General features: G+C 43.2%; 1 pseudogene; it reads left to right on the top strand.

Annotated features, from left to right (window-relative positions):
- Window positions 1-4,296: 4,296 nt before the first annotated feature.
- On the top strand, window positions 4,297-12,451 carry LOC124030009 (annotated as a pseudogene).
- The last annotated feature ends 417 nt before the right edge of the window (window positions 12,452-12,868 follow it).

Below are 12,868 nucleotides of genomic sequence, written 5' to 3'. Positions count from 1 at the left end.
GATATAGACCCAGACATAGCAGAGATGCTGAAGGAGGACACAGATATAGACCCAGACATAGCAGAGATGCTGAAGGAGGACACAGATATAGACCCAGACATAGCAGAGATGCTGAAGGAGGACACAGATATAGACCCAGACATAGCAGAGATGCTGAAGGAGGATACAGATATAGACCCAGACATAGCAGAGATGCTGAAGGAGGACACAGATATGGACCCAGACATAGCAGAGATGCTGAAGGAGGAAACAGATATAGAACCAGACATAGCAGAGATGCTGAAGGAGGATGATGCACAGATATAGAACCAGACATAGCAGAGATGCTGAAGGAGGACACAGATATAGACCCAGACATAGCAGAGATGCTGAAGGAGGAAACAGATATAGAACCAGACATAGCAGAAATGCTGAAGGAGGATGATGCACAGATATAGAACCAGACATAGCAGAGATGCTGAAGGAGGACACAGATATAGACCCAGACATAGCAGAGATGCTGAAGGAGGAAACAGATATAGAACCAGACATAGCAGAGATGCTGAAGGAGGATGATGCACAGATATAGACCCAGACACAGCAGAGATGCTGAAGGAGGACACAGATATAGAACCAGACACAGCAGAGATGCTGAAGGAGGACACAGATATAGAACCAGACACATCAGAGATGCTGAAGGAGGAAACAGATATAGACGCAGACATAGCAGAGATGCTGAAGGAGGAAACAGATATAGACCCAGACATAGCAGAGATGCTGAAGGAGGATACAGATATAGAACCAGACATAGCAGAGATGCTGAAGGAGGATACAGATATAGAACCAGACATAGCAGAGATGCTGAAGGAGGAAACAGATATAGACCCAGACATAGCAGAGATGCTGAAGGAGGATACAGATATAGACCCAGACATAGCAGAGATGCTGAAGGAGGATACAGATATAGACCCAAACATAGCAGAGATGCTGAAGGAGGATACAGATATAGACCCAGACATAGCAGAGATGCTGAAGGAGGACACAGATATAGACCCAGACATAGCAGAGATGCTGAAGGAGGAAACAGATATAGACCCAGACATAGCAGAGATGCTGAAGGAGGACACAGATATAGATCCAGACATAGCAGAGATGCTGAAGGAGGACACAGATATAGACCCAGACATAGCAGAGATGCTGAAGAAGGACACGGATATAGACCCAGACATAGCAGAGATGCTGAAGGAGGAAACAGATATAGAACCAGACATAGCAGAGATGCTAAAGGAGGATACAGATATAGACCCAGACATAGCAGAGATGCTGAAGGAAGAAACAGATATAGAACCAGACATAGCAGAGATGCTGAAGGAGGAAACAGATATAGAACCAGACATAGCAGAGATGCTGAAGGAGGATGATGCACAGATATAGAACCAGACATAGCAGAGATGCTGAAGGAGGATGATGCACAGATATAGAACCAGACATAGCAGAGATGCTGAAGGAGGACACAGATATAGACCCAGACATAGCAGAGATGCTGAAGGAGGAAACAGATATAGAACCAGACATAGCAGAGATGCTGAAGGAGGAAACAGATATAGAACCAGACATAGCAGAGATGCTGAAGGAGGATGATGACACAGATATAGACCCAGACACAGCAGAGATGCTGAAGGAGGACACAGATATAGACCCAGACACAGCAGAGATGCTGAAGGAGGAAACAGATATAGAACCAGACATATCAAGAGATGCTGAAGGAAACAGATATAGACAGACCTGCAGGGAGATGCTGAAGGAGGGATACAGATGGGCCCAGGCAGAACAAGGGAGTACTTTAGAGGAGAAACTGGAATATGGGCCCAGACCTGCTTAGAGATAACGAAGGAGGAACACAGATGCTCACATGAATTAGACATAGCAGAGATGCTGAAGGAGGGTTACAGATGCCAGACCCGAACCAGAGCAGAGATGCTGAAGGAGGATGAGATGTCATCATAGACATTAATGTATCTTAGATGGCACAAGAAGGATTCACTCCAGCTCGGGGATAGAGTTTGTGCATTGGTGCTGGTACCAGCTACCCATAGAAAAATCACCTTGTCACCAGAACCTTAGAGGCCATTCATTTTTTTCATAGAGGTTGCACAGAAAATGGAATCTGTACATTTGAGGATGTCAATGTTAACGCTGTCAAAAGAATGTATCACGGAGGAACCCAGAATGCAAATGAATGTCTGAACTCTGTAATATGGTCGTGATGCCCCAAAACTGTCTTCACGGGCAAAAGCTACATTGACAACTCAAAGGGCCGTACATATGGAGCTGATTCATGTTCTGCACATTTCAACTGCCGTACAAAATCCTTGTATGTGACAAATTGAGCATGAGAATTTACCCAAAACTGCATATTTGTCCAACAGACCAGTATTCAAAGCATATGCTCTATTGCAAATGTATTAAACGTGCTAATGTATTTATAAAAGGTATATTTTATGTGTATTTTTCAGTTCAGAAGTGATATATGAATAAGAGTTAATTTAATGTGACATGGTCATATTTATGGAAAGTACATTTGCATTGCATTAGCCTCTCTTTCTCAAAATGACATGTTCCCTGTGCGCCAATTCATTTTTCTCAGTCTTCAAAGGACGTAGATTCTCTTTATTCCACACACAGGTTCCCAGGTCTTATAGTCAGACTTTTACAGAGGCTTTTCTTTTATATCTTGTGTTGTTTTGATTTTAAGTGTCATTGTACGGTAAATAAATGCTAAATGTGTATCCGTCATACATAGTGAATAGTGTTTTTTAAATAATTCCATGAAATGACAATATTTAGATAAACTGATCTGTAAAAGTCTGACCATGGAGTCTCATCACAATGAAACAAAAAACAAAAACATTCTTCCTTGAAGCAATTTGTTGAAAAACAGATTCTCGTCATATGCAAATTATCACACATTTAAGAATGGTGTGCCTCATTGCATATTTTAATTCATAAAATAAATCAAACTTGTAATAAAAATAATATCTTGTATTTATGTATACTTTCAACTGGTAAAGGGAAAAAATCCCTACTAGCCTGTGATGCCTGGAATGAGGATACAGAGCTTTATTTATTTGAGTGTCATATACCTTTTTGTAAAACAGCAGGAGGAAGAGAGATCACTATCATAATTAACTTCGTGAAAAATACAATAAAAAATCTTGCTTACGGACTGCCATTCCACACCCTGTTGTGTTTGGGTTTTTGATAAGAAGTATGCTTTGGACAACCCAACGATGACCCAACGATGACATCATCCAATTGAAGTTGACATTTAAAACAGTTAACCCATAATAGTCTAAGCCCTGTGCGTGTTCCTTTCCACAGAGGGGTCATATTAGTGTGTCACCCAAACTGTTTAGAGGCTACAGACAGAAGTTGGCAAATCGTCTGTACCGACTTCAGACTAGTCCCAAGATGCTTGTTGGGGGTCACAGATCAAACCGCTCCGACGCTACAGGCGATTTTGTGAGAAGACCAATTTTCAGGATGTCTCATGGTCTGACAACCACCGCTCTCGCTCTGTCACCTTCCACAGCAGATGAGGAAGTGAGGCATCGGCGGAATGAGACTCATCCAATACGAACATCCAGATCTGTCTAGTTTAAACTAACAGGTGTTTATTAGATTATCATGGAGGCCCAGACGTCGACTTTAGGGGGTTCTAAGGTAAGGGTTAGGATTAGGGTTTAGTGTAGGTTCTTGTCTTGTGCCTCGGTGGCAAAACTTAGTCAGTGCTCCTAGACATGGAAAACTTAGTCAGTGCTCCTAGACATGGAAAACTTAGTCAGTGCTCCTAGACATGGAACACTTAGTCAGTGCTCCTAGACATGGGAAACTCACAGTAAGTATTTGGTGTGTTGATTTTAGTCTCATGATCATAAAGAATTCCAGACACAGGAACTCGCTCTCTCCTTCACAATTTCATGCACTGCTTTGTTGTCGGGCAATGAAAGATAGCACTGTTAACATCTACACGTAACATTTATAAGATAAAGTTGTAAAATTACAACTAAATCACAGAAGTAAAATGATTCTAAGTTGTCAATGATGTGATAAAAATAGTGCCAACATTCTAACTCTGTAATGGAAACCAAAGAGCTAGGATTAGATTACAGCATTAGTTATGCATGCTTAGAAGGAAGTGGGGATTTTGTTTAAGGAAAGGTATGTAAGAGACTTATCACGTGTGTAACTAGCAGGTAATGTGGTGTGTGGAAGGGAGGAGCTGAGAAAAGACAACAGAAGAGAGGGATGCTTAGGAAGGAAGATTGACTCCAGGGTACCAACAAGAAAGCATGGCCTTCCTCAGCACTCTTTGCGTGGTGACCATAATGGTGACATTCCTGTCAAACGGTAAGTAAATACAATTCTCAATGTATCGTTCTCCATTTATACTCACCTGGTTTAAAGAAGTTCGCCACTAAGTTCATTTCAACTTGTATAAAAAAAGAAATTTGGACTGAATGAATTAACTGAACTCAAATCGATTTAAAACTGCAATATGTCACTTCTTGGGCGACTCCGAACAAATTCACATAGAAATCTGAGTTATATATATCTCATTCTCTTTGAAAGTAGGTCTAAGAAGCGTTTTGGAGTCTTTTACTTTCGGGTTTATACACCAACATCAAACCGCTGAAAATATTATAGTTTGGGTTATGGTTATGGAAAAGCTATTCACAGCAGTTTAGATGGTACAATGATTCTCCACACATTGTCTGCTTGTTTTGTCAAATAAACTGAAATAAGGTGAACTACAAGAATTTTTGCAACCAGGAAATGTTGGAGCGATTTCTGAGAAATATAAGAGTTACTGGGTAGGAAGATATGTTTCCGTTGTCCTGTAAGTAGTTGGTGACAGGAAAGCATACCTAGCAGGCTCAACTTTCAAGTTCTTCTAGTTAATTAGCCACGTTTGCATGCGGACAGGTATGTGTTTTCAAAAGTATTGAGTGAAGCAGAAATACTAATTGATGACATTGAGGAAAGAAGAAAGGTAACAAGTCCCACATCTAGATTCTAGTTTACAGGTAGGCCTATGCGTTTTCAAAAGTATCGAGTGAAGCAGAAATACTAATTGATGACATTGAGGAAAGAAGAAAGGTAACAAGTCCCACATCTAGATTCTAGTTTACAGGTAGGCCTATGCGTTTTCAAAAGTATCGAGTGAAGCAGAAATACTAATTGATGACATTGAGGAAAGAAGAAAGGTAACAAGTCCCACATCTAGATTCTAGTTTACAGGTAGGCCTATGCGTTTTCAAAAGTATCGAGTGAAGCAGAAATACTAATTGATGACATTGAGGAAAGAAGAAAGGTAACAAGTCCCACATCTAGATTCTAGTTTACAGGTAGGCCTATGCGTTTTCAAAAGTATCGAGTGAAGCAGAAATACTAATTGATGACATTGAGGAAAGAAGAAAGGTAACAAGTCCCACATCTAGATTCTAGTTTACAGGTAGGCCTATGCGTTTTCAAAAGTATCGAGTGAAGCAGAAATACTAATTGATGACATTGAGGAAAGAAGAAAGGTAACAAGTCCCACATCTAGATTCTAGTTTACAGGTAGGCCTATGCGTTTTCAAAAGTATCGAGTGAAGCAGAAATACTAATTGATGACATTGAGGAAAGAAGAAAGGTAACAAGTCCCACATCTAGATTCTAGTTTACAGGTAGGCCTATGCGTTTTAGTTTACAGGTAGGCCTATACGTTTTTCAAAAGTATCGAGTGAAGCAGAAATACTAATTGATGACATTGAGGAAAGAAGAAGGTAACAAGTCCCACATCTAGATTCTAGTTTACAGGTAGGCCTATGCGTTTTCAAAAGTATCGAGTGAAGCAGAAATACTAATTGATGACATTGAGGAAAGAAGAAAGGTGACATTCAGATTCTAGCACTGAAAAGTACGATCTACTAATTGATTCTAGTTCTAGATTCTAGATAGGCCTATGTGTTTTCAAAAGAGTTGAGTAAATTGGAGCCGAGGAGATCTTTGTCAAGTAATTCAGCATCTAGCTAAGATGCCTGGGTGCAGTATTTCTCAAGTGGAAAAATGTGCATGACAACTAGTCATTTATCATTCAATGACAGCAAACACTTCCCACTGGGCAAAAACTGGTTGAATCAACATTGTTTTCATGTCATTTCAGCTCAAACTGTCAAAGTGATGTTGATCAATGTAAAAAAGTAAGCAACATTAAGGGAATTTCATATTTTTTTCACCCAACCGAACCTTAATCCAATGACATGGTGATGTTTTTGTTGATTTCACGTTGTATTCACGTTAGTTGACAGTTCAACAAAGTAAATCAAACTAGACATTGATCTGACATCTGTGCCCAGTGGGTTCATGTTTCCCTCCTACTAGGAGGTACATTTTACCAGTCACCAAACAAAGAGCATTAGACTTCAACTACCGAACTTCGACTTGCCTCAATCATTTTTTGGTGTGCCGAAAAAGAATGCCAAACACCAAAACAAAAACGTCATAATATATCGCAAACTGTTTTGCTGGGAAGCATACGGTAAGCAAACCTCTATGGGATTGGTGTGCCCCCACGGGGACGGTTGAGCTAACGTGCACTAATGTGATTAGCATGACGTTGTAAGTAACAAGAACATTTCCCAGAACATAGACATGTCTGATATGGGAAGAAAACTTACATTCTTGTTAATCTAACTGCACTGTCGAATTTACAGTAGCTATCACAGTGAAAGAATACCATGCTATTGTTTGAGAAGAGTGCACAGTTATGTACTTGAAAATGTATCATTAAACTAATTAGGCACATTTGGGCAGACTTGATACAACATTTTGAACAGGAATACAATGGTTCATTAGATCAGTCTAAAACGTTGCACATACACTGCTGCCATCTAGTGGCCAAAATCGAAATTGAGCCTAAACTGCAATAATACATTGTGGCCTTTCTCTTGCATTTCAAAGATGCATGTTTTTTTCTTTGTATTATCTTTAACCAGATCTATTGTGTTATATTATCCTAGATTTATTTCACACACAAACTTCAAACTGTTTCCTTTCAAACGGTATCAAGAATATGCATATCCTTGCTTCAAATCAAAGTTTATATGTCACATGTGCCGAATACAACAGGTTGAGTACAACATGAAATGCATACTTACGAGTCCTGACCAACTGTGTAATTTTTAAGTTAAAAAAATGGTATTTGATAAACGATAGATAAGTAAAGAAATAAATTGACAGTGAAAATAACAGTAGCGAGGCCATATACAGGGGGTACAGCTACAGAGTCAATGTGCGGGGCACCGGTTAGTCTGGCTAATTGAGGTAATATGTATATGTAGGCATAGTTAAAGTGACTATGCGTAGATAATAAACAGAGAGTAGCAGCAGCGTAAAAGAGGGGTTGGCGGGTGGGATGGCAGGACACAATACAATGTGCGGGGGCACCGGTTAGTTAGGCTATGACAGGGATTTTGGCCTTGTCGGGTGCCTGAAGTACATACTGTGTGTCCAAGTTGTTGAAGAAAAAACCCTTGTCTAATCCGAGGTGAGTGATCACTGTCCTGATATCCAGAAGCTCTTTGTCTAATACGAGGTGAGTGATCACTGTCCTGATATCCAGAAGCTCTTTGTCTAATCTGAGGTGAGTGATCGCTGTCCTGATATCCAGAAGCTCTTAGTCTAATACGAGGTGAGTGATCACTGTCCTGATATCCAGAAGCTCTTTGTCTAATCCGAGGTGCTTCTGGGACAGTATGTTCACTCTGATCAGTATGGGACAGTACGTACACTCTGATCAGTATGGGACAGTATGTTCACTCTGATCAGTATGGGACAGTATGTTCACTCTGATCAGTATGGGACAGTATGTATACTCTGATCAGTATGGGACAGTATGTTCACTCTGATCAGTATGGGACAGTATGTTCACTCTGATCAGTATGGGACAGTATGTTCACTCTGATCAGTATGGGACAGTATGTTCACTCTGATCAGTATGGGACAGTATGTACACTCTGATCAGTATGGGACAGTATGTTCACTCTGATCAGTATGGGACAGTATGTTCACTCTGATCAGTATGGGACAGTATGTACACTCTGATCAGTATGGGACAGTATGTACACTCTGATCAGTATGGGACAGTATGTACACTCTGATCAGTACGGGACAGTATGTACACTCTGATCAGCATGGGACAGTATGTATACTCTGATCAGTATGGGACAGTATGTTCACTCTGATCAGTATGGGACAGTATGTACACTCTGATCAGTATGGGACAGTATGTACACTCTGATCAGTATGGGACAGTATGTACACTCTGATCAGTATGGGACAGTATGTTCACTCTGATCAGTATGGGACAGTATGTTCACTCTGATCAGTATGGGACAGTATGTACACTCTGATCAGTATGGGACAGTATGTTCACTCTGATCAGTATGGGACAGTATGTACACTCTGATCAGTATGGGACAGTATGTTCACTCTGATCAGTATGGGACAGTATGTATACTCTGATCAGTATGGGACAGTATGTTCACTCTGATCAGTATGGGACTGTATGTACACTCTTAGAAAACAATTGTTCCAAAAGGGTTCTTTGGCTGTCCCCATGGCAGACCCTCTGAAGAACCCTTTTAGGTTCCAGAGAGAACCCTCTTGGGTACCATATAGAACTGTCTGTGGAAGGGTTCTACCTGGAATCCAAAAGGGTTCTTCAAAGAGTTCTGGTGTGGGGACAGGCTAAGAAATCCTTTTAGGTTCTAGATAGAACCAAGTGTACCCAGTGAAAATGCCAGGGTTTGGATACAGAGAGTAAGGGAAGGATTAAGGGATTTCCTTTTCTTTCTGTCTTGTATTTCAGGCTCTCATTCACAGCTGAGTGGTAAGTCCTTTTCACCACTTACAGATATTCTCTAAATCTTAACATTTAAACCTTTTATCATGCACTGTCACACCAATGTGACCTCTTCGACACGAACTTTCCAAATAACCCATCATTCTCTATCGCTGTTAGTGTGCGGAACCCCTCCTCTTAACACTAGGATCGTGGGGGGTCAGGATGCTCCTGCAGGGAGTTGGCCATGGCAGGCCAGTCTTCACAGTTCAGGCAGCCATTTTTGTGGGGGATCCCTCATCAACAAAGAGTGGGTGCTGACTGCTGCTCACTGCTTTTCCAGGTGAGGATTTGCAGGATTGTGGGACACATTTAACCCGAATGTCAAACCGAATCGAGACTAAACTGTTCCACTCTTTAAAAAACAATACTGTTACCTTTTTATATATTTATTCTCTCAGTATCAGTACATCAAATTTGTTGGTCTACATGGGTCGTCTGAGCCAGCAGGGCTCCAACCCCAACGAGGTGACACGGACAGTCACTCAGATCATCCTCCACCCCAACTACACCAGAAGTACCAGTGACAACGACATGTGTCTGCTGAAGCTCTCCTCCGCTGTGACTTTTACAAACTTCATTCGGCCAGTCTGCCTAGCTGCACCAGGCAGCTCCTTCCATGATGGGGCTACTAGCTGGGTCACCGGCTGGGGCAGAATCAGCAGTGGAGGTGAGTGTTGTAGCTTGCTTTAAGTACTGCTGATGATGGATCAGAATTCTGATAGGTATTATGTATGTTGAGGAATACCTGTTTTGTTGCTCCTCAGTGTCCCTGCCCTCACCACAGACCCTACAGGAGGTGGATGTGCCAGTAGTGGGGAACAGGCAGTGTAACTGTAACTATGGAGTTGGTTCCATCACCGACAACATGATCTGTGCTGGTCTATCAGCAGGAGGAAAGGATTCCTGTCAGGTAAAATCTCTTGGTTATCTTCTTTGTTTATTACAATGTGGGCTAATGACACATTCGTAATCTGTGTCTGGTTTCTCAGACCCAGATTATACCTAGCCTGGTCCTAAATTGGAAAGCACTTTCAATACAGATTATCCATTAAAAGTACTTTTTAGTCCAAAACTTTTTTGAAATTGGTGACTGAAAAACTGACCCATTATGTTTCATAAGAAAATCTAATCTCGGTGTCTGTAAATCTGTCGATGGATAGGGGGACTCGGGAGGTCCAATGGTGAGCAAACAGGGTATTCGCTGGATCCAGTCTGGGGTTGTGAGTTTCGGCAACGGTGTGCCCAGGCAAATTTCCCAGGAGTGTACGCAAGAGTGTCTCAGTACCAGACCTGGATCAACACCCAGATCACCAGTGACCAGCCAGGATACGTCACCTTCTCCTCCAGTGGGACTGATTCTGACCTCAGTGTCTCCTGTAATGGTCTTCCAGCCCCAGCCACCACCACAACTGCCCCTACGACCACCACTACCACCACAACTGCCCCTACAACCACTACCACCACAGCTGCCCCTACAACCACTACCACCACAACTGCCCCTACAACCACTACCACCACAGCTGCCCCTACAACCACTACCACCACAGCCGCCCCTACAACCACTACCACCACAGCTGCCCCTACGACCACCACTACCACCACAACTGCCCCTACAACCACTACCACCACAGCTGCCCCTACGACCACCACTACCACCACAGCTGCCCCTACAACCACCACTACCACCAAAGCTGTCCCTACAACCACTACCACCACAGCTGCCCCTACGACCACTACCACCAAAGCTGCCCCTACAACCACTACCACCACAGCTGCCCCTACGACAACCACTACCACCAAAGCTGTCCCTGGGGCCACAACTACAACCAAAACTACCCTTGTGACCAAAGCTGCCTCTACGACCACCACAACTGCTCCATCCATTACCACCACAGTTTCCCCTACCACCACAACTATGACCTCAACTGCCCATACGACCACCACTAGCACCATAACCACAACTACTCCTAAAACCACCACTACAATTGCCCCTAAAACCACTCCTGAACGTAAGTGGATTTACTTCCTTCTGTGAAAATTGCTGCCCCCTCCTGGAGCCACACCCATCTGTTACTCCTGTTGTAGCTTTAGCCACACCCATCTGTTACTCCTGTTGTAGCTTTAGCCACACCCATCTGTTACTCCTGTTGTAGCTTTAGCCACACCCATCTGTTACTCCTGTTGTAGCTTTAGCCACACCCATCTGTTACTCCTGTTGTAGCTTTAGCCACACCCATCTGTTACTCCTGTTGTAGCTTTAGCCAACCCATCTGTTACTCCTGTTGTAGCTTTAGCCAACCCATCTGTTACTCCTGTTGTAGCTTTAGCCACACCCATCTGTTACTCCTGTTGTAGCTTTAGCCACACCCATCTGTTACTCCTGTTGTAGCTTTAGCCACACCCATCTGTTACTCCTGTTGTAGCTTTAGCCAACCCATCTGTTACTCCTGTTGTAGCTTTAGCCAACCCATCTGTTACTCCTGTTGTAGCTTTAGCCAACGTATCTGTAAATCTGCATTTGACCACATCCAAACTTTAGTGTTTATCCCTCTCTTTCAATCTACACTCAGCCAAAAGTCAGCCCTGACTTCTGTAGTGCTTCTGCTCCCTGTTTCTGCAGCCGTGGTGTGTGGCAGTGCCTCTTTGAACTCCCTTCCTGATGGGGGCTTGGCCTCGGGGGGATCCTGGCCCTGGATAGCCAGTCTACAGACAAACGGAACACACGTCTGCGGGGGAACAATGGTGGCAGAGGACTATGTCATGAGCGATGCTGGGTGCTTCTCCAGGTAACACACTCCACTTGTATGTAAACGGGTGAGTTGGTCAGATGCATATGGTCAGATCTCCATCCCTTGGTGCTCAAGTTGAACCAAGGACCTATTACATAGAAGGTATTTGCAATGCCAAGCTATAAAGTTCCCCAACTTCACTATTCCCACGTCCCAGTCAGTCCGACGCCTCTCAGTGGACCGTGATCATGGGTCGTCTGAAGCAGAACGGCTCCAACCCCAACGAGGTAACCCTTAAAGTCATCAACATCACCATGAGCAACTTGACGGCGAACAACGTGGCCATCCTCCGACTGGCCAGCCAACCCAAGTTATCTAACTACATCCAGCCTATCTGTGTGGACCAGGGAAGCAACACCTTCAGCATTGGGACTCAGTGCTGGGTGGCTGGCTGGGACAAGGACCAGGGTGGAGGTGAGTCAGTGTGTAATACTGGAACAGACTAACACTGCCTCCTAAACTAAGCAGGGTTGGTCCTGGTTGTTCCCTGGATGGGAGACCAGATGCTGCTGGAAGTGGTGTTGGAGGGCCAGTAGGAGGCACTCTTTCCTCTGGTCAAAAAAAGAATATCCCCAATGCCCCAGGGCAGTGATTGGGGACATTGCCCTGTGTAGAGTGTTGTCTCTTGGATGGGACGTTAAAGTCTCTATAGTCATTAAAGATCCAATGGTACTTATCGTAAGAGTAGGGGTGTTAATCCTGGTGTCCTGACTAAATTCCCAATCTGACCATCATGGCCACCTAATCATCCCCAGCTTCCAATTGGCTCATTCATCCCCTCTCCCCTGTAACTATTCCACAGGGCATTGCTGTATATGAGAATGTGTTTTCAAATCAAATCAAATCAAATTTATTTATATAGCCCTTCGTACATCAGCTGATATCTCAAAGTGCTGTACAGAAACCCAGCCTAAAACCCCAAACAGCAAACAATGCAGGTGTAAAAGCACGGTGGCTAGGAAAAACTCCCTAGAAAGGCCAAAACCTAGGAAGAAACCTAGAGAGGAACCGGGCTATGTGGGGTGGCCAGTCCTCTTCTGGCTGTGCCGGGTAGAGATTATAACAGAACATGACCAAGATGTTCAAATGTTCATAAATGACCAGCATGGTCAAATAATAATAAGGCAGAACAGTTGAAACTGGAGCAGCA

This window comes from Oncorhynchus gorbuscha, unplaced genomic scaffold (assembly GCF_021184085.1).
Source record: "Oncorhynchus gorbuscha isolate QuinsamMale2020 ecotype Even-year unplaced genomic scaffold, OgorEven_v1.0 Un_scaffold_8771, whole genome shotgun sequence".
Lineage (NCBI taxonomy): Eukaryota > Metazoa > Chordata > Actinopteri > Salmoniformes > Salmonidae > Oncorhynchus > Oncorhynchus gorbuscha.
The sequence above is the reverse complement of the archived record's forward strand: the minus strand, read 5'-3'. Positions and strand labels throughout refer to the sequence as shown.